Source organism: Canis lupus, chromosome 4 (assembly GCF_048164855.1).
Source record: "Canis lupus baileyi chromosome 4, mCanLup2.hap1, whole genome shotgun sequence".
Lineage (NCBI taxonomy): Eukaryota > Metazoa > Chordata > Mammalia > Carnivora > Canidae > Canis > Canis lupus.
Genome location: NC_132841.1, coordinates 51,431,242 through 51,454,279, shown reverse-complemented (window position 1 = coordinate 51,454,279; position 23,038 = coordinate 51,431,242). Strand labels below are relative to the sequence as shown.

At 41.5% G+C, this 23,038-nt stretch overlaps 1 protein-coding gene and 1 long non-coding RNA gene across 2 annotated transcripts in view; one reads left to right on the top strand and one right to left on the bottom strand.

Moving 5' to 3' along the window:
• ADRA1B (adrenoceptor alpha 1B) overlaps positions 1 to 23,038 on the top strand; it is a 47,904-nt gene that overhangs the window by 8,489 nt on the left and 16,377 nt on the right. The window lies entirely within an intron of this gene.
• LOC140632372 (uncharacterized) lies at positions 7,047 to 13,642 on the bottom strand. The gene is made up of 2 exons (XR_012029926.1): positions 13,515 to 13,642; positions 7,047 to 13,269 (listed from the first exon to the last, which is right to left on the bottom strand). It is a non-coding gene; the product is annotated as an uncharacterized lncRNA (long non-coding RNA).

The window sequence follows — 23,038 nt, the reverse complement described above, 5'->3', positions numbered from 1 at the left end:
CATTTATTAGGTCTTGCTATGTTCTGCACCCATTGTGCTACACAGGGCTGAGGGGTGCTTCTCTGCGTTCTCTCATGAACTCCTCTCTCCAAAGGTTTACGAAGCAGGCACTGTTACTGTCCTCATTTTACAAATAAGGAAACTGAAGCTCAGAGAGGTTGAGTGATTTGCCTCAGGCCACTCAGCTGATTAGGGATAGAACCTAGATTCACATATAGGCAATCAGATAATACTAAAGGGTCATCACTGGGGGTACCCAAAGTGTGGAGCTCTGAGCTTCAATTTATGAAACCCCAAAAAAGGAGTTGGGGGAAACCAGAGTTTATTCAGAGAGGAGGAAAGGAAGGGCAAGTGACTGCCTATCATTTGGCAACTGAGAGGCATCATGTCCCGGTGAGAACATAAATATAAAAATGATTAGGTCTTTCCTCTAGCAAGATAACTCAAAATTTACCTTTTATTATGGATACTTAGACATTTTGCAACCTTATGATTGGTAATTTCACATACTTTTTTAAGGATTTTTATAAAATTTGAGGGCACCTAGGTGGCTCCCTGGTTAAGTGTCTGACTCTTGATTTTGGCTCAGGTCATGATCTTGGGGTCATGAGATCAAGCACTACATCAAGCTCCACGCTCAACATGGAATCTGCTTATCCCTCTCCCTATGCTCCTCCCACTGCTCTCTCCCTCTCTCTCTTGCTCGTTCTCACTCTCTCTCAAATAAATAAAATTTTTATTAAAAGATTTTTATCAAATTTGGGAAAATACAGAACTTGGAAGACTTTTGCACAATTTAGTTTAGTTTCTGTCTAGATATATTTCAGACCATGATTCACCTCTGCTACCCACATACATGTGGTTGTAGCACCATAGGACTTATCATATCATGACTCAGCCTCCTACCCCTCTTGATGCTACGACCTCTTGATGCTACGAGTCCAGGTGAGTCAGCATCATGAACAAGAGAGTATTTCGAGAAGCTATCTTTCCACCTTACAAGTTAGTGACTAGTGATGACCAAGCTATATAGAATGAAAAGTCTGCAAATTATAAATATATATATATATATATGTATATAGTAGAACTCAAATGAAATACATCTCAACTCTTAATAGCTCCCAAAAAATGCTTGTGGCCCCTATCCTAACGCCGATGTGAGGGGAAATATGACAGAAGTCAAAGTGGAAACAGACAGTGGCCCTAATCAATTGCACCTAATAGATCTTACTTTCGAAAACTTTACAAAATCATACAACTATGAGGAAAATTCCTGAGGGTCCCTCCCAAGACCTTGGAGTTCTCATAAAGAGAGGAACCCTGGGGTGCCTGAGTGGCTTAGTTGGATAAGCGACCAACTCTTGATTTTGACTCAGGTCATCATCTCAGTGTCGGGGGATAGAGCCCCACATGGGGCTCTGTGCTCAGCAGAGAGTCTGCCTCTCTCTCTTTCTCTTTTTTTTCTCTCCTTTTCTCTCTGCCCCCCCAAATAAATAAATAAATCTTTAAAAGAGAGAGAGAAAAGAACACCAAGGCTAGGCAGATGCCCTTCATTCACACCCCAGCACTGCAGGGATGCTCTCCCTAGCAACCTGGTAACTAACTGATCACTTACCTCTCTCCTCTACAAACTGTGACTGTCTTGTCGTGTAAGCAGTGACTTCATCTTTCCTCTCTGCCTAACATGAGTGTTCACAAAAGCTAAGCAAATGAGTAAATGAGCAGCAGTGTGGGTTTAGCAGAAGAATTAGGAGTGTACTATAACTCAGAATTAGTTGTAGTTTCCCAAATACACCTTGCATCTTCTTTCCCAGTGCATTTGCTCAGATTGTTTCCTCTTTACTAGAAATGCTCTACCTGTACTCTCTGAATATCCCAATCCTGCCTATGTGTAAAACCCCGGTTCTGTGGACACCTCTCTCATGGAAGTTTCCTTGGTTCCCATGCCTTTCCTGGCAGTGACCCCCCCCCTCCGGGTTTCTGATGCTGGCTACATCTGTCTATGGGGACCAGGACGATGTGCACATTGTTGGCAGTGCTATCAGCTCAGACCTCTGGAGGACAGGGTCCAGGTTTGACTCATCTCATCCTCCATGCCTAAAGACATGTACCTAGTAGATTCTTGGTAAAAATATCAATTGCAGCTATGACTCATATAGTGCATTCCAGACTTTATCTACCACTTTCCCATCAGATAGGTATTAGGGTCTTACCCGTTTTATAAATAAAGAAATGGGCTTAGAGGCATTAAATGACTTATCTCATTCCCAGAAATGATCACAAGCACATTGAAAGGAGACTATCATGAATGCTTCTAGTAAAACCAATGCCAATATGGGCCTGGTCATAGGGCCAATGAAGAAAGATGGGATATGTAAAGACCTGAGGGGACACAGGCATGAGCTTGCAAATTGGACAGCATCTTCATTCTTTATTAGAAGGTTATTATTCCACCCACCTTAGAGGGAGACTTTGTCCGGTACCAATTGACCCCATTTCCACTCACCTTACTGGCCCCTGTCAAGTGCCTCTCACCTCTTGGAAGGATATGGCCAAACATGGTCCCCAAAGAAGAAGGGGAGGAGACAATTCTGGTGACTTTATGGCAGGGCCAGATTAAGACCTTTAGTGAGGCCCAAGGTAATGAGAAGTGAATGCTGCTCCCACCTCCAACTATAATTTTAAATTAAAATACATACATGCACACACACGCATGCCCAAAATAAATGTTAGGTCCACAACATTCTGATTAATTCATGAAAACTATTTGATTTCTTTAATATCAAACTACTTCCCAAAAATGTGGACATGTCACAGGTTTGCTAATGCACTAAAGATCACTGGGTCTGATTGTTGGGTAATACAGTATTGCTTTATAATGAAGTGACCAGATGTCCCAGCCTCCATTATTATGTTACCAACACATGATCATGATCATGACGATGATAACCCCCTCTTATTCTCAGAGTGAATTTATCACTCAAAATTTGAGTGCTAAACATACCTCCCTACCTGAAACCCTAGAGTAAGAGCATTTACAGAGAAGCATATAACAGTGCCTCAGGTCACTGAGCACCTGAAGTGGGGAGAAAAGAGAATCTGGTACCCACAGCCTCAACCATCTGAAGAATGACGAATCATGAGAATGAAGTGAAGAGCAATTTCAAGGGGAAAGATGCAACTTCATTTGTCTATTTTTTGTGGGAAAGAGGAGTTACTAAAAATGTTGATTTGAAATTTTTAGATATTCATTTAGCTGACTTACCCTGGTTACACAAGTGATGTAGGTGGGGTCTGAAACCATGGCTGGCTGGCCTTAGATACTTAGTAAATGAAGGAATGGATCCATCTCACCCAAGAGAAGTGGTGTGATCTAAAGGACACATGTCTCCAGAATGCAGAATAAAGACAAGGGGTAGGGCGAAATGATACGATCTGGGGAGCAGAAGGGAGAATAAGCTGTGTCTAAAGGACTCCAAAGGCTGGAATATGTGTGGGCCATCTTCACTCCATCCATCACCCCCATGGATGGCATGACGGAGCATGGCATGACAGCATGAGTCAGCCCAGGATATAGTCCTCACTGGCAGGCCTGTGTTCCTAGGACTCTGTCAAGATTACATCTAACCACACCCACCACCAGCAGCACATCTGAGCCCCGTTTGAACACTCAAGCATCCCTCTGGTGTGAGCACACAAACTGTGTGCATCAAAGAGCAGTTCAGGCCAAAAAGTTCAGAACAGAATGTTCTAGCACACACAAGGGACCATTCCTCACAGAGCCCCATTTAACTTTTTCCAGGGGTATCTGCTCACAGCATCTTGCTCCCCTAAAGCTGGGATGCATTTGGGGCTCTGGCTTCACGATTTTTGAAGTTCTTCTTTAAGATAGAGTTTCTTGCCAGGCTGACGTGCACTGCTCAGAGGCTGAGCTCAGCACCCTGGCTGTGCCCCAGAAGAAGGTTAAAATGGGACCAAGGGCAAGCCGGGCTTACTGTCATTCGCCGGCACGGGCCCCAGGGCTCACACCACCAGCACAGCCGGGCAGAGGTCCAGGGAGGCAGCTGGTGGGGGGAAGGAAGGTCCACCAACTGGAACAACAACAACAAAATTACATCTCCAATTTATATATTCAGGCCATAAATCGCCCCCTGGCATCAAAAGAATGTGGTAGGGCCCCTCTCCCTGCTTGCAGGTATACCCTCACAGCATCCCTTTGTGACTTCTTGTCTCCAACCCTTCAGAAGGTATCTTAACACAAGGGCTCCTGGGCCTTCTTGCTCCCTGGGCCCCTTCAGCAATCTGGTGAAGCCCCTTCTCACCAACAATACATAAAATAAGAGGATTGCAAAGAAAACCAATTATGTTGAAATAGTTATTCTGATGTTGAAAAAAAAACAAATTTATGATTGAGTAAAGAATGTTCTTCTTTATTAACATATTAAATAAACAAGATCTAGCAGCAAGTCAAATAAATAACTACTATAATTTTGAAGTAGTGACAAGTGCAAATATTTCAAGATATCTGCAACAAATGTAATGTGATATCATAAATCTGATTTCTATTGGTGACAAATCCTGCTAGTAATTCTACTATGGTTTGCTGCCCACATTCCTACTGAAGGAAATGCTAACTTTCAGCCAAAAGGTTAGTTTAAAAAAATTTTTAAGTGATTTTCCCATCCAAGTTCACAGACCCCACCCCGCAGCCCCAGAATAAGAGCCCTGCCACACAACATTGTAAAGATGTACTTCAGGATGTGAAGTTCTCTAATACATTTTTCTTTCAGATGGTGCATTCTTAGGACACAGGGAACTTGGACTATGTCATCATGCTTTGTAACTATTTTTCATAATAGTTGTAGCAACTTTTTATCATCTAACTTTTTTATTTAAAAATAATGCATAAATTTTTAAATCGGAAAGAAGAAAAAAAAGCAATGAATAAAATTCTTCTGCCCTCAGGAGACCCAGGTCTGCCTATATTGTGCACCCTAAGTCTTTTTCCCAGAAGCAACACTATTATCCCAGATTGTGTATGCTTCCAGAAATATTCTATTTATTTGTAAGCATACATATACATAACTGTATGTCCATATACTTGAATGTATATGTGTATGGAATCTGTGTTTCTACCCTGTTTACCTTTACTAATGGTATCATTTTGCAAAAGCTATCAGATAATGAAGGTTATGTTTTACACTCAACAAGGTGTCTTGGACACAATTCTATGTCAATGTATAGTTACTGCTTTCTTTTTCATGACTATATAGAAATTCATTTTATGGAGCATCCTATTGTACTTACCAGTTTCCCCATTGATTGACATTTAGGTTGTTTTTGCCCTTTTACTGCTACAAACACTATTGCAATGAATATTTTTGCATACATGTCTGTGTGCACATATGCAGCATAAATTTCTAGGAATGAATCACTGGTGCAAGGAATGTTCAGTATTTTAGGTTTAGCCTGATTATGTTCGATTTTATGTAAATAAGAAATTTAAAATATAGTAAAATAAGGGTATCATTAAAATAAATAAGTTAGGGGCCACTGGGTGGCTCAGTCGGTTAAGTGTTTACTCTCTTCATTTCAGCTGAGGTCATGATCTCTGGGTGGTGAGATCAAGCCCCTCGGCTCCACCCTCAGTGAGAAGTCGGCTTCTCTCCTTCTCTCTCTCCTTCTGTCCCTCACCCCACTCACGCTCTCTTTCTCTCTCTTTCTAAAATAAACAAATAAATTTTTTAAAAAAATAGCCGTAATAGGTTAGATCTATGTCTACCAATCTGTTATTTAGGAGGGTGGCTCAGGATACTTAGTTTAAAAAAGTAACTCATAGAGTAACATGTAATACCATTTTTCAAAGCCATTAATTCAATCACCGGCAGGGTTAGAATGAAGGGAAAAAGAGTTGATTATTAACTTTTTTTATATACTTCTGTATGATTTCACATGTTACCATGAGCACATATTCTGCTTGTGATTAAGAAATGTGATAGAATATAAATTGAGTTTCGATAGAGTTATGATGGGGCTCTTCATTTTTTATGATTTTAAAAAAATAATACCAATGGCCAAAAAGAAAAAATTGCACTTTGTGATTTTTAATATAATTTCACTTTGCTTACATTTTATATATTTTTCTTGATAAACATATACATATATGTGTGTATATATGTATATATGCTGTTATGTGATCACCAGCTCTAGAACACTTAAAAATTACTTTGTCCCCTCTCTGTTGGATACAGCCCTGCCCACTGCCCCAGTTGTCAAGTTGTTTGTTGATTTTTGGTTTTGTATATGTTTTCCAAAATGGGAAGAATATTGTCACTTTTGGTAGCAAAAAATAATTTGCTACAGTGAGAAATAAAAAAGAAAGGAAAAGTCACCTATAATCCTCTATATAATCATGTTTTAATATTTTTTCCTATGGAACTTTCCAGAATTTTCTATATGAGTGTGTGTGTGTGTAAACAAATTCCATCACCTAGTGCTTTTATCACTAAGCATCAAGCATCTGACTTCTTTCCATTTTAATAAATCTGAATCTTTTCATTTTCTTATTTATTTTTCACATTTTTAATGCTGCATCGCTTTCCATAATGGAAGGTGCCCTAATGTATTTAACCAATCCACTTATGACAACCCATTTAGGTAAGGAGGTGAGATACACGAGGTATCACATTCACGAAGTGTAGAATGAGAAGTATGTCCCTCTCACTTCACTGGCCCCCAGCCATCTGCTTCCTCTCCCTGGAGGCAGTTGTTGTCAATTTTCTGCATAGACACTCAGGGATATTCTATGCATATAAAAATATAATTATATGTTCTTTTTAATGGAAATCACATACTAAAAAACACTTTTTGGCACTTCAGTTTTTTTTTCACTACATGATTACCTTGGAGATCTTCCCACTTCAGTATAAATACAGCAACGTCCTTTTTTAATAGCTACATAGTATTCCATGGTGCTTTTTTTTTCTAGTAGGCCTCTATGGAAGGATATTTAAGTTGTTTCAAAATTTTTGTTATCACAAGCAACACTATAGTAAGTATTCTTGTACTCAATTCATTATTTTCTACATCATCTATAAGACAAAAATCCTGAAAGTGGACTATTCTGAGTAAATTTTTACATTTTTATAAATATTGCCAAATCATCCTCCATAGGGATTGTACCAATTTGCATTTCCATAACTGATATTTGAGAGTGTCCACACATTCGCCAAGCATTCTGATCTTTGCCACCTTGACAGGGGAAATGAGTCTAAGCATCTTTTTGTATGTTTAGAATAATCCATCCTCTCTTGATGTACCTTTATTTTGAGTTTTCAGCTGTGACAAATATTCTTCTATACCCATTTTTCCTTTAGGATCTTTTTGTACCTGCCTTTTAGGTTTTCCTTGGGATAAAGTCCACTTTGAATGGCTAGATCAAAAGGTAGATTGAGGTGAAAGGCATCAGACATACATCATCACCATACACCTTCCTGTAGGAAGGGATAGCAATTTCCACTCCCACTAAGTGTGTTTCAGCATAGCTGAGGAAACTACTTTTTATACTGATATTGCCACTGGAGAAATTTCAGGCATCTGCATGACAAGTCAGCTTCTCCTCAGAGGGGATAAGATGGCTTGAAAGGTTCAAATCCTTCCAACTAATTTGGTGTCAGCTTCCCAAATTCAGGGCTAGCAAGCTGCCCTCTTGGAATGCAACACCCCATCCATCAGGGGAGCCAGAGCAGGCAGCGGCTTTGGAATGTGTGTTATTTTACCCAGGATGTAAGAACAAAAAGCAGTCACCCACGGTGTGTAAACGGATTTGATCTTTTGCAAGGCTGCCAGGCCCACCATTGTCCGCATCAGTGGTTCAAGGCTCCAGGGCTCCTGATGTAAATCTATAACAATATAAAACAAAATGCTGCCCCCCCCCCACCCTCCAGGAAAACACTTGAGTTTGAGGCATTTGGAGGATGAGTTAACAAGAAAGGATTCCTCTGGGCATCCAAACTTGCCCCACCCCACCATGGGGGCCTGTTGCAGATCCAGGGAATGCAGTGGACGGTCTATATTTAGATGAGAGCATAGTAAATGCACCACATTTTACTTGCAAAATTCAAATTGGCTCTGGAAGATGCCAGCCTCATGAACTAAAAATTGAATTGAGCACTGCTCAAGAAGCAAGGAGATGGCCTGTTGAGCACATTCTGCTGTGAAAGGAGGCTTTTCTAGAGGCAGTCAATGGGTCCTGGTCAGCCAGGGGTGAAATTTAATACTGACCTTGAACTGCTGATCTGGAAGGAGAAGCAGGGTTATTTTCAGACTGTACTAAATCTAGAGGTGTTGGAACCAGCATCTAGGACAGGGCAGGGACAAGACGAACTTTGACCCACTGCCACAGGACCAGAGATGAAGAAGAAGCTAAGCCAGGTGCCTGCGACCAGCCAGTGATTCTCAGAACCTGACCAGGAAAACCTCTCCTGCCACCTGTCTTCTGCCACTGCCATCTCAGCCAGTGGAAGGAGCTGGCACCTTCCCTTCTCTGGGACAGCCTCACAGCCCTTGGTGACTCCTGTTTGAGTGGTCACTTACAGTACTAGAAAGAACAGGGACATCGGAATCAGACAAATCCAGGTCTGGAGTGCTGGTTCTGCAGCTCGTCTAAGTCTCAATTAATTTATCTGTAAAATGTGACCCAAATCATCTGCTCATAGCATTGTAAGTGAGGAATAAATAAGGAAGGATGAAAATGACTCAGCTGGGCACCAAACACTAGTAAATATTTCATAAATATCAGCTACTAATATATGTGAAGGCTCTAACACACTATCCACTTTGGAGGAGATATTAAGTTCCTGTCGATATTGTCATGATTATGACTTCTGCAAAGGAGCTATGCCTTTTGGGGAAACAAAAATATGATTGATTCCTTCACACAAGAAGGCTGGGGGATCCCTCTGTTAAGAAAAAGGAAAAGAATAAAAAAAAAAAGAAAACTAGGTAAACAGCGTGCCAAGTGTGATGATCACATGCTCAGAAAACATCAGAAGATATTTACATTTCTACTTGTGTTTCACTCTTTTTAAAATTATTTTGATATTTAATTATGAGATATCTCAGTCATTCCAAAAAAGTACAAAAAATAATTTGAGAGAGACACCCATGACTCCTCCACCCAGATTTAACAAATGTTAACATGTTGCTGAATTAGCTGTTTTTTCTTTTAAGAAATAAAATGTTACAAATACATCTAAAAGCCCCTACTGGGCTTCCAGTTCACCTCTCTCCTTCTCGGAAGCAACCACCAGGATATATGTATGCGATTAAATAGACTCTCCTCCCTACAATTTCTTAAATGTATACTCTTAGAAGCAAGAAGAATAACCAAGACTGAGGCTGTGGATTTCAGTCCCGAGTTCAGATTCTGTTCCTGCTCCTTTACTAGCTGTGTGGCCGTTGGCAAATTGCTTGACCTCTCTGTTCCTCCTTTCCACTCTAAACTGAGACAAATAACACATCCTCCATTGGGTCCTTGTGAGGATGAAATAAGATTACTCATGTAAAGCAACTGTTCTTTACCAAGGATGACCGCCCCTAACCCCTAATAGGACATTTGGCAAGGTCAAGAGGCATTTTTGCTTGTCACAACTAGAGTGTGCTACTGGCTTCTAGTGGGAGAGGCCAGGGATACAGCTAAACATCGGACACTGCAAAGGACAGAAAACTATCTGGCCCAGGATGTCAATAGTGCCAAAGTAGACAAATCTTAATGTAAAGCATGCTGTCATATTTTATAAAGGCTCAAAAAACATTTGTCTAATAAACATAGCAAATCATTTTTTTATTTCACTATCATTCTCACATCTACTTTTATTTCATTTCACTGGTATCTAGTAAGATGTCCCTTCTTGATAAAAAGAATGATAGAAGGCAAGCACTGTTGTTTCTCCATATCTGAGAGTATCTTCTCCTGTTAAGCCAGTGATAATGTAAATTTTCAGGCTAATAGATCAATTACAAATTGTTACTTAGAGCCTAGACCCTCCCTGCTCTCTGTGAAGAACAAATTGTATCAGCACATTCTGCTACAAAATTGGTTCATTTAAACCACAAATACCCCTTCCACCTTAGCAGGCCCAAAGACTGGTATGGCAAAAAATAAGTAAGGCTGTCATAACTAAGTGAACATTTTTGGCCCCTGTTTGCAAGAACGGGCTCCCAGTGGCTCAAAAAAGCACAGAAGCAGAGTAAAAACATGGGGAAGAGCTCTGCTTCTCTCCTTCATCCCAGGCTCTGAAGGACTCAGAATATTATGCCCATGGCCATCTCCAGGGTTGGAGCGACCATCTATGTTGGTTAGAGACCATGCCCTATGAGTGACCTTATCCAATGAGTTTCCAAGTGTGCTGCAGGGTCAAGCAGCACCAGCACTGCCCAGGAACTTGAAAGAGATGACACTCTTGACTCCTGCCCCAGACCTACTGAATCAGAGACTGAGGTTGCACCCCGGGGTTGGTGAGGTGTCTCCTGAGCCCTGCAGGTGAGTCAGGTGTGCACTCAAGTTTAAGAACCACCAGCCTAATAAGACATGATCCTCCTCTTTCCTGCGGGTACATTTCCTGTTGCCCATGGCCCTCCCACTGTAGCCACACTGCTCATCAGTTTAGAAGTGGAGGAGGTGCTACTTGCTGGCACTTTCTTTGGACTGGATGCTTGATATACAGCCTGTAACTTTCACAACAGGAATATGAGGAAGACACCTGTATCTCTTTTTCCAGATGAGAAAATCACAGCTGAGAGACTTAAACAGCTTGCCCAGGTTCATATCTACAGAAAAGAGCTGGAACTGGCCTCTGAGTGTGTGTCAGCCTGAGGCCAATCCCATGCTCTTAATGATGCCAGCATACTGCCGGTTGATGACAAAGAGAGACAACACAAACACATCAGCTCCACCAGGGCAAACCTGGAGCCCAGTCAGGTTTGTTTTTAGTGCCCCTCAATCACTTGTCCTGGGTTTTACCTCCCATAGGTAATTCCCTCCCCTCCCAGTCCCAAGTACTTAATTCAACCCCCAGTGTCCTGATACTGACCCCTAGAGGCCAAGTATCTTCCACCCTCTCTGAGCTTTTCCCTGATGTCCTAGGACTTCAAATCCCCATTTTCCTTCTTGCTAGCTGTGCACCTTTGACACTGACTCAGCCTCTTTGTGCTCTGTTTCTCATCTATAGATCAGTTATAATAATGCACGCATATCAAGGTTTTAAGAGGATTAAATGGGGGATAATAAATGCGGAAGTATCTAGCCCAGTGCCTGATACATAGTAGAAACTAACTCTTGGTTTTTCCCCATCCTGCTCTACACACCAACAACTATCAAAACTACTCACTCCCAGGATTTATTTTCTTGAGTCTCATTTATTGGCCAATTAGCTAATATTATGAGCTAATCTTCAGTAAGATGTTAATTCATAATAATGGTGTTTATTTCCACAACACCATTGGCATTTCAACCAGGGGCCCTTAGTCCTCAAAATTATGCCATTTGGGAGTGATTTAAGGTAAAAATATTAGGGAATATGGGAGGCCAATGGGATAGCCTTTCTCTATCCTTCATATCATTCCAATACAACTCCAGTGTACAAGGAATCCCAGAGAAATAGGAAATTAGATTAAAAAGGGAAATATGCCTTCAAGGTTGCACCTGGCTTTGAAGAAAAAAACAAATCAACCACAGGCATCTGCATATCAGGAGGGGGAGGGGAACCATGCAAAAAAAGTAGTGAAATCAAAGACTAATGGGTCATTTGCCAACATTTAATACAATTGCTTGGGATCTGCGTAGTTGAATGTAATAAAGCTTCATTAAAAAGTAGTTATAACAGCTAATAAGACCTTAATTAAATTAGCTTTAACTGGGCAAGCTGCTTGTGAGGTCCTAATTAGGTTATTTGCTTCTATTGGCCTAGTCTGCAAACAAAAGAAGATTCTGTTAAATTTTCAATGATGCCTAGAAAGCCAGATCTCTGGCCTCGTGCAGGAAAGGCCAAGAGGCTCTAAAATCTGGGGGCAGCCAGTCTCCAACTATCTCAGTTCCTCCAAAAATCATGGTGTGCAGCCACAGCGGAATCCCTTAATAGGTCCCACTGCTTTTAGGAGAATTTTAAAGATGGAAAGGGTGTTTGAACACAGAAATTCCAACAATTTCATTTTGCAGAAGAGGAAACTGGGAAGTGATTTGTTCAAGGTCTCCCGGCAAGGAGCTATGTCTTGTGCCCCTCAGCCTTCTTCCACTGTGGTCTGGAATAGACACAGAACTCAGGCTGCTGGTACAGAGCTTCACTGCAGAAGGGAGAAGGCAACAAAAAGTGCTGGATTCTCAGAGGCTCCTATCATTGAAGCTGTGGTGTGTGTGTGTGTGTGTGTGTGTGTGTGTGTGTGTTTCAATCCCAGGTAAATTGCTGACCTGCTTACAGTATGGGTAGAGCTGTCTGTGCATTGCAGCCACAAAGAATCTCTCTAAAACGCAGACCCAATCACGCCAGGATCCTGCTGACCTAGCCGCGAGGTAACTTCTCAATTCCTTGCACACGGCAGAAAAGTCTCTTCACAACTGGGCTTCAGCCTACCTCCTTTCTCAAGACTGAGCTTTGTGCTCAACAAATCAGAATTCCAGCTCTGCCCCTCACAAGCTGTGCAACCTTGGGCAAATTACTTAGTCTCCCTTAGTTCCCACTCTCTGCCTATAAAAAAATGAGAATGACAACATTTTATTTATCTCATCAGGAGAATAGGAGAACTCAATGACACTAACGCAGATAAACCACACGTGACCCATACTATTAACCCCTCCGACTAACAGGAGCAGTCTCTTCCCTGAACATGTCCAGCTTATCGTTATCTTATGCCTTTTCACATGCTATTCCCTCTGCCTGCAACAGCCTTCTCCTTCTTCTCTTTGTCATAAATTCTTCCAATTCAAATGTCTGGCTCAAATGTCACTTCCCCTTTGCAGACTTCCACAACTCCCCAGGCAGAAGCTACTCCTCTCCTGGGCTTTCTCTGCTCTCACTCCTCCCTACCCCCTATGAGCACCTAATCATGCTGGGATGGAATGGATTTTTGATATCTAGCTCCCCTCAAGAGACTTCAACTCACCAAGCACGGGCCTGGCACACAGTGAGAACGCAGTAAGTGAATGAAATCTTCTCACAGGAACTGTGAGGAGGAAGACTGGTTCCAGTGGCACTTCTATTCCTGTCCCCAAAGCTGAAATAAAAACAGATTCTGTGTAGAAACACACACACACACACACACACACACACACACACCAAGATATTAACAGTAGTTGCCTCGGTCATTTTTATGTTCTTCTCATGCTTCTCTACAGTGAATATGTATTCCTCTTGTAATAAGAAACAAAACAATAAAACCAGTTCTTTAAACCAAGTGAGCTTAAGGAGATATACAAAGTGCCAATTTCCCAAATAGTCCCTGAAAAAGTTGAGAGTTACCTGAATGTCAATGTGGTGCAGTTCTAATTTAAGGCATCATAGTCTCCAAATCTATTCTCTGTAATGTCTGTGACAGGAGCTAGTTTGGAGCTGTGAGATACAGACCAAGAGGCATATCACTCTCCCAGTAAATTAAGGCAACTATTTTGGGAACTATACAGACAGGAAAGATTAAGGACTCTGCAGACCAACACAGTAGCCACTAGCCACATGGGGCGAATCAAATTTAAATTTGTTAAAATTAAATAAAATTAAAAATTCAGTTCCCCAGTCAGACTAGTCACATTTCAAAAATTCAGTAGTTGCATGTGCCTGGTGGCTGCCACATGAGACAGCGAAGATTTGGAACATCTTCATCGTTACAGAAAGTTCTACCAACAGCACTAAGTTAGTATGTTTCTCAGCTTATTCCACACATGGTTGATGTCTCAAGTTAATCAACACATCCATTTGTCCCATGAATATATTCTTTCTTGTTTAAATATATATATATATATATATATATATATATATATATATATATATATATTATATTCATGGCAATGTAAAATGATGCAGCAACGTTGGGAAACAGTTTGGCAGTTCCTCAACAAGTTAAACACAGAGCTGCCTTAAGGATCCAGCAATCCTACTCCTGATATATACCCAAGAGAACCAAAAACATATACTCACCCAAAAACTTGTACACAACTGTTTACAGAAGGTTTGTTCGTAATTGCCCCAAAGTGGAAATAAACCAAATGTCCATCAGATGAAAAATGGATAAACAAATTCCATATATACACACAATGGAATGTTACTTAGTGCAAAAAAGAAAAGCACTGATTCATGCCACCACATGGATGTAGCTTGAAAAGGATACCTGAAGGAAAGAAGCCAAGCAAAAATGTCCTCTGTTGTATGATTCCACTATATGAAATGTCCAGAACAGGCAAATCCACAGAGGGGAAAAAAGTAAATTAGTGGTTGCCAGAGGCGGAGGAGAAGAGGGATGGTAGGATTTGCTAATGGGCACTGGGTTTCTTTTGAGAGTGATGAAAATGTTCTGGATAGATAGTGGTGATGCTTGTACAACTCCTAAACACACTAAAAACCACTAATTGTACACTTTAAGATGGTGAATTCTTTGATATGTGATATGTCTCAATAAAACTGTTATTTGAAAACAGGGCACTTGAGTGGTGCAGTTGGTTAAGCACCTGACTCCTGATTTTGGCTCCTGTCATTATCTCAGAGTCATGAGATCGAGCCCTGTGTGTAAAGCCTACTTAAGAATCTCTCTCCCTTTGTCTCTCTGCCCCTTCCCTGCTCATGCTCTCCCTCTCTCTCTAAAAAAATAAAAAATAGAAAAGAAAAAAGTTATTTAAAATAAAATATTCTTCATATTGGAAAACAAGCTAAATGGCCATGTATAGCAAGTGAGGAAATTAATCCCGACATAGCTGAACAGTGGACTTTGTGCAATAGTTAGAAAGAATGAATTAAATGTGTATACTAATTAATAAATATCTTCCAAACAAATTGCTTGGGGGAAGAGGGAAGAAAATTTCAGTGTTGCATATAGTATGAAATGTTACAAAAAAAAAAAACACAAAAATTGCAAATATTCTATTTTCTATGAGTATATATGTATGAAAATGCATAGAAAAAAAACCTGGAAGATTATGCACAAAAAGATAACAAGCATTTCCTCTGAAGGAAGAGTTCAGAATTATAGGTAGTGGTCAAAAGATATGTTGTTAATTTTTAGAAAGAAAAACATTATGTGTGCAACTAACAGTTTTAAAGCCCTCTCTATTTAAATAAAAGCATAAATTAGATCTCTGTGGGGAAGAAAGAGAAATATAATAAAGAGCAAGTTTCAAAGAAATTCTACCTAAGTATAATCAAATATTTTGTTAATCGAACTCTTCTATTCCCCCAGGGAGAACAAACGGCTTTTAAACATTGCCTTGCTCTGAAAATACCCACACAGGGCCACTTCCTCTGGTTTCCCTGACGAAAGAGCCCCAGACCTAAAGGTCCCTGACTCCCTAGCTCCAAACTGATTAAAAGCTGTTAGTTGGATGACTTCCTCTCTGTGTCACCTGTCATCATCTCTCAAGAACCAGATCTATCTAGGTAATGCCTTGAAATTCTTTCATGCTTCCTGTAGCCTGGGCCCCCACAGAGATGATTGAGGATGCTGCATGTGACCTAGTTAGGGGATTTTTTTTTCCTAGGGGTTGGGGAAAAGAAGAGATTTGCTTTTCATTTGACTTTTTCCCTTTTTTTTTTTTTTCAATCTTTTCTTCACTAGATCATAAGGGGGAGAAAAGATAAAATGAAAAAGAACACAATGAACACTTTCTCGTTTTGCAGCTAAAATTTTGTGATGATTTTCTTCCAATCAGTATATTATTACCTGGGTGGCTGACTTCCTATCCTACCACAATTGGCTCATTTTCATTCTCTCTCTCTCTCTCTCTCTCTGTCTCTGACTCTTGCTTCACGATTTTATTTTTCTGGGTTCTCTCTTGCTTGCAAATCAGTAGCTTTTATCATTCAATGATATTCTTCACCCAAGATCTGCCCATTAATTTACATCAGCATCTCACAGTGACCACTCTTACCTCTGTGAACTTCTTAAAGCACACAGGTCCTGTCCCCTCTGAACTTTTGAACATATTTTTGGTGGTTTTTTGTTTGTTTGTTTTTACAAAACACTTCTAAAGATACCAGTTTACTCCAGTCAAGAGCCCTGGCAATATGCTTTCTCACCAGCCAGCCGTCTCCTGGCCCGAGTGTCCTGCTCCTGTGTTTTCATTTCTTATGTATCTGGTCATAGCCAGGGTCCTGAATGCTGCTCATTCTTCTAGATACAAATCCCATCTACCCTGTCTTATAAAGGATGAGCAAAGTAGCACAAGGTCTCTATTAATCAGTCAATAATTGCTCAGCACACAGAGAATCACTAACAGCCAAAGAAACATCAGAATAATGTTGGGAAAGCTGGCCTATCAACATGCCATATTACAATTTCATCAAAGTACCCCTAAAAAACATGGGTTTCTTTTCTCATGATAAACAAATCAGAGGCCTCTGGTGGTTATAAGGCTAACAAAGCCCTGCAATTAGCACCCAGGGAACACAGCCACCATTTATACAATGTGCCAAGTATGGTGCTAAGTGCTTCACATACTTTATCTCCTATCACCTTTACAACAACCCTAGGAGTAGGAGGAGAGGCTTATTAGTAGCCTAATGTTACAGATGTGAAAATTGAAGGTCAGAGACTGAGAAGCTTATAATGATCATACAGATTCTATTAAGTACCTACTCTGTGTCAGGCACTTGTAAGCAGTGTAGATACAAAGTGAACAAGACAACAAAGTCCCCACCTTCATGAGGCTCCCAGCTTTGGCGGGGGGTGGAATACATGGACAAATAGTACATATACAAATGAACCATATGATATCAAATCATTGCAAGTACCATGGAGGGAATAAAATGAGGTGGTATGCTAAAGAGGGACAGGAGGGTGAAGATCATGAGAAAGCCCAAGAACATGAGAAGGGAGGGAGGGAGGGCTGGTGAAGGCCATGGATGGGAAGCTGAGTGAGACTGGAAGGAACCAGCCCTGCAGGGATCTGGGGGGAAGCCCTGTAGGCAGCAAGGATAAGAAACAGAGGCCCTGATGTAAAGATGTGTTTGGCATGGTTGAGCAGGAACAATGGCAGCCAGAATGCTGGGGTGAAGAGAGAAAGGAAAGAGGTGACAGGTGATGCCTGATAGAAGGATAGCATGGACATTTTGTAAGGTCTTGTAGGTCATGATAAAGAGCATAGGGTTTTCACTACATGCAATAGTAAGTCACTAAAGGGCTTTCAAAAGGGAAGTAATATAACCAGGTTTATGTTTTTTAAAGACTACTGTGGATTATAGAGGGTCAAGAGTGGAAGCAGGGAGGCCACTCAAGAGGGCATAGCAGTGGTCCCAGAGAGAGTCGAAGGCAGCTTGGGATTGTCCTCTGTTTTTTTATGTATACCCAGATCAGGAGTGCTGAGGTGGCACGGTCTGTTAAGTGGCCGACTCTTGATTTTGGCTTAGGTCAAAATTTCAGGGTCCTGGGATCAAGCCCTGCATCAGGCTCCACGCTCAGCAAGGAGTCTGCTTCAGGATTCTCTCTCTCCCTCTCTTTCTTCTCCCTTTTTAATTTTAAAAAATTAAAGAAAAACCTAAACCACCGAGGAAGTATCATCTAGGATTTACAGAGAATCTCCCACCTTTCTCAATACACTGACTTGAGACATTTTTAGGCCCTCCCCATCTAGTACTGAATGTGTGCCAATGGCTTGCCACTTACTTTTCTTTAGACTTTTTAGCAAAGTTTACGTACACACAGAAAAACCCACCAGTCATAAGGATAACACCTTATCTGCTTTCACAAAGTGACCACATCTTCTGCAGCCAGAACAAGAAAAGGTTATACCCCCCTGCAGGGGGGGCTCCCCACATGCTCCCTTCCAGTCACTCACTAGCATTCCAAGTGCATTTTGCCAGGATGAGATTCTGTGAATCAATTTTCTCAGTCTTGTTTAACCCATGACCCCTTTACCTAAACCAAAAGTCGCATGCCCTCTGCAATTAGAGATTCATATACCACCAGACAAGATTCATGCTTTGTATTTTGTGTTGTGTATTATGAAAAACAACAGGTTTTCACGTTAAAAAATTAGAGTATGATATGGAATATGCTCTTTTAAAACTTGACACAAATTCCCAATGCACATTCTGTCAAGCCCCCTCTTAAGAATCACCTGGTTCGAATTCCAAAAAGATTGCCAATAGCCTTGTCAAAAAAGAACAGTTTGAAGTCCAGTAGCACAGACAGCAGACCTCAGATGCACGAGTTTGTCTTATAGAATGAAGAAGTGATTTCAGGGCTTGGTTCAGGGGACAGAACACTGACAGAGAACCAGCAGTTACTGAGCACTCATTACGTCTCTAGCACCAGGCAAGGGGTTTCCATATGTTATCTTATTTAACCTGCCCAACCCTTTGAAGATGGCATCATTGTCTTTATTGTATAACTAAGGAAATCAAGGCTTGGAAATGTAAAATAACTGGCCCAGGTTCTCAGGGCTAAAAAGTGACAAAAGCTGAGCTTGGAGCCTCCTCTGTCTGTTCCTGTATTCCACACTCATTTCACTCCACCCCAGCAGCCTATCTCTCGCTTTTCTTCCTTGATCTGTACTAAATAAATTGAAAATGCTGGTCTCAACATTAGGTTGCTGCAATAAGCCTCATTTCTTCTAATGGTTTCCTTTTTACATTCCTTTTTAATACATTGACTTTCAAATTAACAGTGAAGCTATTCGTAAATGAAATGGGAACCCTGGCTATTACTTTGCTTCTTTCCAGAAAGCAAGGGCTCTTTAAGCCTGATCAACTTTAATGCTTGCTGTAAATCCAGGAAAGAAATGAATGAGCACAATTCAAATCGCCCAACCCAGAGCCTGGCCACGACATGGGAGCCACATTGCGTCACCATATCATCCATTATTGAAAAGGGAGCCGACAATTAACAAAGCAATCTCGATTAACCATGTTAACATCTCGGGAGAGCGATTCACGTTCTCTGCCTTTCTGGAAGCTCTTCCAAGCTCAAGCTGTCCCTGAGTTCTTAGGCTTTGCGTCACGAAGGGAATTGATTTGATCAATTTACATTGCTGCTACCTAATTAGTAAGCATGGCCACACTTGCCCATCGGTTTCACAGAGATTAAACTTGCGATCCTGACTGCAGACTAATTTTCGCAGCTGAGAGTCACTGTACCTTTCATCCTCGATCCATACCAAGTTCCCCAGAGTTGATCATAACAGGACTGTAGCCCAGAGCCAGAAACAGGTTTTCCAAGCCCAGACAGCTGGGCCTACGGGGTCCTGCATGACAAGGCAGATTGTTTGGTGAGAGCTGCGCTGGTTAGGAGCGCCCGCTTTCCCGCACGCCACGCCAGGTGTCACCCTTCCAAAGCACACTCTCCCTCGCTCTGTCCTTTGAGTCGTCTCTCTCTCAAGAAGGTGCAACTTTCATTTCAGACCTGCAGAAAGGAACCCTCACAGGAATGACTACTCAAGGTCACAGGGTTTCTCAACTCCGATTCGGCATCCTTTTTTTCAAAAAGTAACTTTTACCGAGGTTAGTTTTGTCTTTATTGCAAGAAGTTATAAATGCTCATTGTAGAAAATTTCGAAGACATAGAAAACCGGAAAGAAGAAAATAAAAAGCCACCCTTTCAACGTAATCATTGAAATATTTACTGCTTTTTATTCAGCTACTTTTCTGTGGGATGGTATAATACATACTATTTTGTAAACTGCTTTGTCTTCTGGTATATTATGAACATTTTTTTCCATGATGCTAATTTAATCTTTACTAGTCGAGTTGTATGGATCATGAAACCAGTCACTTATGTTGGATATTTGGAGTTGTTTCTAATTTCCAGTTATGATAAATAATGTAACAATAAAATCCTTGTGTCTGCATAATAATCACTGATATTTATTGTGTCTTGGGCATCATACTATATGTTTTATGTGTATTATTATCTAGATGGACAAGTAACATTACCTCCATTTTATAGGTGAGGAAACTGAGGCCCAGAAAGTTTCAGTACCTTGCCTACAGTGACATAGATGATGATTCCAGAGCCACCACCCTTAATCATTAAGATCAATTTCTAGAATTGTAATCTCAGGGTAATTGAATACATAAAATTATAAAGTCTCTGCATCATATCACCCAGTTGCCCTCCAGCAGGCATATCCCAATTAATGCTCCCACCATCAGAGTCTGAATGCCCATCCACTTGCATCGTCACCAACACAGGGCGCCATTAACTTTTACTGTTCATTAGAGACACGAAGCCCAGACTCCCCATAGTTTAATCTGTGCCCTTTAGAGCATGCACACAACCCAGTTCCAGACTGAAACATCGATTTTCTTTAAATCAATGATTCTTATCCTTTTTATTTTTTTTTTTTTTTTGGTACATGGAACCCTTTAAGATTCTGACGGAATCTATAAAGCAGCCACACAGAAAACACACATGTGCCCATCAAATAACCACTTATTTTAAAGGAATTCATGGACACCACTAAGAACTGCTGTGCTTGCTAAAGGATTGATACATCAACAGCATTGGAACTAAAACTAACAACAGGACCAAGTCAAATGCAGGTTGACCAGATTGTTCTTTTTAACAATCCTGCAGCATACAGAACCAGATCGGAAGAGGCTGCAGTAAGATGCCCAGGCACGACAATTTGCCACGTTGGGGTGGAGGCAGGTATCCAGGTCAAGACTCTCTCCTGAGGTCATGCTGTCCTCCAGCAAAGCAGCAAGAGCTCAGAGCAGATGGGCAGGCCAGCCCCGGCCTGCCTCCACCATGCACTTCCACCAGCCTCCAGAGAACAAGTGCGGGATCCTACTGCCAAATGCTGCTTCTTCACACGCTGGTGTTTTTCATGATCTCTCCCCACATCCTGCTCCTTTATGGTTTGGAAAGCCTCGTCCCAAACCAGTCAAACCTACACCAACCCTACCCACCCGTTCCTGTCACAAGCAGTAGATTAGGACAAGACGGGAGGGAACATGCCAGCCAGAGCCTAGCCAGTCCATCCACCATGAATGCTGCTTTGCCAGGCAGGTTTTTCTGGGAGCCCTCCTTGGCCTGAGCACAGGTTTCTGGAAGTAATGGGACCATTTTTCATAACGATCCATTGAGGTTCAGTGACATCTTGAGAATTGGGAGGGAACATCTGGTCCCAGCCTGGAGGGAAGGAGGTGGACAGAGGAATTAGCACCCTTAAGTGAATTGCCCTTTTGGGTGACCTAGTGGAAAATTTAGCTCCATCTGGATATACAGGTTGGGGCTGCCAGACCACCATGAGACATACACAGAGAGTGCAGGCAGCTCCTCAGGCTAGAACCTGAGCTGCTTTGGACTTGCCGCCCAGCCACGGCCAGTTTTGGGGTCTCATTTTGCACAAGACAGCCCCATTCTTGTCAGAAATATGGTCAGAGTCATGATGGGAAAAGCGGCTGTTCTGCCCTTATGGTTTCATTCCATCTTTTGAACTCTATTTATTTTTTTCCAGCCTACAAAAACTTTGCCCTAGTCTCTCGCTTTTGCTCTTGGCATTGCCCCTCTGCAGATGATGGAAGAATCTGTGTTTAAACATCTCTTCTCCCCCCATCTTCTTGTGCCCCTAGGACTTAAGGCTCAGAGGTGGCAAAAGGACAACTTTTCAATTCTGAATAATTATAGTGCCTCCTGGACTTGGCTGGGAAGATGAGTCATCTGAAAACTAGTATATTCACACCCAAACATGGCTCTTCTGTTTCCCTCTGCACCCCAAACTACCCTGTGGAATCTGATCCACTTTTTAAAATGTTCTTTTAGCTCTCGGTTTCTTGGTGGCTTGCCTCATAGTCAAAACAGTGGAATGAGGGGAGAGCAAGAACCCGTGGATTGCAATAAAACTCTACTATCTCATAGCTCTGTGATTGAGCAACTTACTTCTCTTTCAAGCCTCAATTTCATTGCCTGTAAAATGGGGACAGTAGCTGTACCTCCCACATGGAATTGTTTGGGGTACTAAATGAAATTCTGCACATCAGAATTAGATACAGCCTTTGCCACCTATAAGTTCTCAGCAGGTGGTACCTGCTAGCAGGTTGTCACCATTGTGCTTAAATTTGGATCACCACCATCTTCTGTCTTTTCTTTGGAACCATCATAAAGATTGAGTCCATTTCTAACTATTTTGAGAGTCAGCATGCATTCTCCACCTTCCTTGTAATCAGGACAGTGTGTAGGAAGTCGAACCTACCCTCAAGGACTAAATAACCTTAAGTTACAAGCTCTCTAAAACACACCTGCTTCATCGCCTTTGCAACCTCACCAAACCCGTACCAAAAAGGGGATGCAACTCCCTGCCCTTCCAGTTTCTGGCTGCTTAAAACGTGTGAGGAGGGAATTGTTTTTTGCAGGAAAGTTCCCTGAAAGTACCAAAATCAAATAACACCTCCTTCCCAAACCATCACCCACATACATCTCTCCAGGCCCACACATTACCAGCCCCTCCCAGTGTTCTCCCAGGCATTCTCACACCCAATGTTTCAGGGAAAGAATGAATCTCTAGTCTGTGAGAATCAGCACTGAAGTAGCAGAAAGATGAGTTGTTCTGGGGTCAGGCCTATAATTGAATCCTGTCTCCACCACTCTGTAATCTTGAGCAATTTCCTAAATTCTCAAGTTTTTCATCCATAGAATGGGCACCTCGTGGCTTGGGGGGACTGAATAAAATAATCGTTGAAACCTCTTTGCTTCCTCAGTCAATGTTAATCTTCTGGATTAAATTCTCAGCTGGTTCCAGGCACCTAGGAAGAGCTCAGTAAAGACTTTGCTATGAAGTGGAGCAAAGCAGGAGAAATATTCTACAAACCTACACCGAATGGAATGGAGCATTTATTTACAG